This window comes from Hypanus sabinus, chromosome 21, assembly GCF_030144855.1.
Source record: "Hypanus sabinus isolate sHypSab1 chromosome 21, sHypSab1.hap1, whole genome shotgun sequence".
Classification (NCBI taxonomy): domain Eukaryota; kingdom Metazoa; phylum Chordata; class Chondrichthyes; order Myliobatiformes; family Dasyatidae; genus Hypanus; species Hypanus sabinus.
Genome location: NC_082726.1, coordinates 2661857 through 2665162, shown reverse-complemented (window position 1 = coordinate 2665162; position 3306 = coordinate 2661857). Strand labels below are relative to the sequence as shown.

Here is a 3306-nt window from a genome sequence, read left to right as displayed (position 1 = left end):
CTCTGTATACACATGACTACGTGGCTATGCATAGCTCAAATATCATCTGTAAATTTGCTGATGATACAACCATTGTTGGTAGAATCTCAGGTGGTGATGAGAAGGCATACAGGAGTGAGATATGCCAACTAGTGGAGTGGTGCCACAGCAACAACCTGGCACTCAACGTTAGTAAGACGAAAGGGCTGATTGTAGACTTCAGGAAGGGTAAGACGAAGGAACAAATACCAATCCTCATAGAGGGATCAGAAGTGGAGAGAGTGAGCAGCTTCAAGTTCCTGGGTGTCAAGATCTCTGAGGATCTAACCTGGTCCCAACATAGCAATGTAGTTATAAAGAAGGCAAGACAGAGACTATACTTTCTTAGGAGTTTGAAGAGATTTGGCATAGAACCATAGAACCATGATGGGCTACATCTCTGTCTGGTAAGGAGGGGCTACTGCACAAGACCAAAAGAAGCTGCAGAGGGTTGTAAATCTAGTCAGCTTCATCTTGGGTACTAGTCTATAAAGTATCCAGGACATCCGCAGGGAGCAAAGTCTCAGAAAGGCAGTGTCCATTATTAAGGACCTCCACCACCCAGGCCATGCCCTTTTCTCACTGTTTCCATCAAGTAGGAGGTACAGAAGCCTGAAGGCACACACTCAGCAATTCGGGAACAGCGTCTTCCCCTCTGCCATACAATTCCTAAATGGACATTGAAGCTTTGGACACTACTTCACTTTTTAAAATATACAGTATTTCTGTTTTTGCACGTTTTAAAATCTTCAATATATGTAATTGATTTACTTGTTTATTTATTATTATTATTATTTTATTTATTAGTTTTTTGTCTGCTAGATTTTATATTGCATTGAACTGCTGCTAAGTTAACAAATTTTACGTCACATGTCGATGATAATAAACCTGATTCTGATTTTGAACTTCTTCCACTTTCTTGATCTTAACTTCTCCCCTTCCTTTCCAGTCCCGATGAAGGGTCTCGGCCCGAAATGTCGACTGTTTGCTCTTTTCCACGGATGCTGCCTGGCCTGCTGAGCCGCTCCAGCATTTTTTGTGTTGTTTTGTATTTCCAGCATCTTTTGTGTTGTTTTGTATTTCCAGCATCTGCAGATCTTCTCGTTTGTGTAGGCCGAGAAATTATGCGGCAGGCTCTCCCACCACCAGCGGTGAATCCTCGGACGCGCAGTTTCCTTGCTGCAATACCAGCTGAAACCAACAGGTGTCTCCTGCCGAGAATTTCCTCTTCAATGGGCCCGAGATACGAATTATTTCTGTTCATGTGACTATGAAAGCAGGGACGGAAAGAGGAGGGGATTTTATTGATTTTCTTCCCTGTTACAAATAGTTTAGATCTGGAAAAAAATCACAGGATAAGTTAACAAATTTCACGACACATGCCGTTGATAATAAACCCGATTGTTTGTTTTCAAATAAAGAGCAGACCAATGGCTGGAGTCTGTTTGCTAATGTATGCAAATATTTCCATGACTTCTGGGTAATAATTGAAGAGTCGAAACTATGTTTCTCTCAAGTTGAAATTTAACGTTTAGAAATGATGGAAAGAGGCTTTTAACATTTTTATTCAATTCTTTTTCATATTTTGAAAAAGCTGAGAAAAAAAAAGTCGTAGGTCGTTGTATGTTAGAGGTGGCCTGTCGTCGATGGAGAGGAAAGCAGTGGCTCTGTTCAGTTAAGACTATACTTTTAAGGATCATTTCTATAGTCTGTGACTGAGAAATCCTGTACAAAAAAGTTGGTCTCTGCAACCATGATGAGGAGCTGCAGCGTTTTCTCCTGAGCGCGAAGCAGTTCTCAAGCTTTGCTTTATGCAATGGCTTGTTAACATTGATGACCGTTCCCTTCTTCCAATGTGGGAGTTGTGGAGGGAGAATCCGCAGTCTGAGTGGTTGCTTTTTAATTACTCAAAAAATAACAGGCAGGCGCTAGTTCCTTGGCGCACCGTACGCTTGCGCGAATTCTCTTTTATCCTTACAGGTACAATCGCGCCTCTTTTGCTGCTGTTAAAGAGAACTCGTGCTCCCCCACCTTCAGGGCCCCAGACAGTCTTTCCAGGTGAGGCAACACTTCACTCTTGGTGCTCCCGGTGCGACCTCCATATCGGCGAGACCCGACGCAGATTGGGGGAATCGCTTCGTCCACCACAAAGAGACTTCAATCAATCAAGAATTTGTTTATTATAAAAGTATATATCCTTATACAACTCTGAGATTCATCTTCTCCAGACAGGCAGGAAACAAAGAAAGAACATGAAAGTCATTCAGAGAGAAACATCAACCCCTCCCCCCACCGCCACTACAAAAAAATTATAGGAGCAGAATTAGGCCCTTTGAATCTTCTCCGCCATTTAATCATGGCTGGTCCCCTCCTCAGCCTCACTACACGGCCTTCTGCCTGTAAGAAGCCATCAATCTCTGCCTTAAATACACCCAACGACCTGGCCTCCACAAATTCAGTACTCGCAGGCAGTACTCACATCTCTGTGTTAAATAGATTGTTCCCTTGTTTTAAAAAGGCACTAAGAGTAATCTGGGAAATTATAGGCCAGTAAGTTTGACTCAGTAGTAGATAAATTATTGGAAGGAGTACTAAGAGATAGGGATAAGTATTTGGATAGATGAACTTATTAGGGAGAGTCAACATGGCTTTGTGCATGGTAGGTCATGTTTAACAAATCTATTAGAGTTTTTTGAGAAAGTTACCAGGAAAGTGGATGAAGGGAAAGGAGTGGATGTTGTTTACATGGACTTCAGTAAGACCTTTCACAAGGTCCCGCATGGGAGGTTAGTTAGGAAGATTCAGTCGCTAGGTATACATGGAGAGGTAGTAAATTGGATTAGACATTGGCTCAATGGGAAAAGCCAGATAGTGATAGTGGAGGATTGCTTCTCTGAGTGGAGGCCTGTGACTAGTGGTGTGCCACAGGGGTCAGCACTGGGTTGGTCCATTGTAATTTGTCATCTATATCAATGATCTGGATGATAATGTGGTAAATTGGATCAGCAAATTTGCTGATGATACAAAGATTGGAGGTGTGGTGGACAGTGAGGAAGGTTTTCTGGACCAGCTGGAAAAATGGGCTGAAAAATGGCATTTGGAGTTTAATACAGACAAGTGTGAGGTATTGCACTTTGGAAGGACAAACCAAGGTAGAACATACAAGGTAAATGGTAGGGCACTGAGGAGTGCAGTAGAACAGAGGGATCTAGGAATACAGATACCAAATTCCTTAAAAGTGGTGTCACAGGTATAGAGAGCTTCTGGTACATTGTCCTTTATAAATCA

At 42.3% G+C, this 3306-nt stretch overlaps 1 non-coding gene across 1 annotated transcript; it reads left to right on the top strand.

The window, feature by feature from the left end:
* The first annotated feature begins 1695 nt into the window (after positions 1-1695).
* LOC132379290 (small nucleolar RNA U3) lies at positions 1696-1911 on the top strand. Its single transcript, XR_009507362.1, has one exon. It is a non-coding gene; the product is annotated as a small nucleolar RNA U3 (small nucleolar RNA).
* The last annotated feature ends 1395 nt before the right edge of the window (positions 1912-3306 follow it).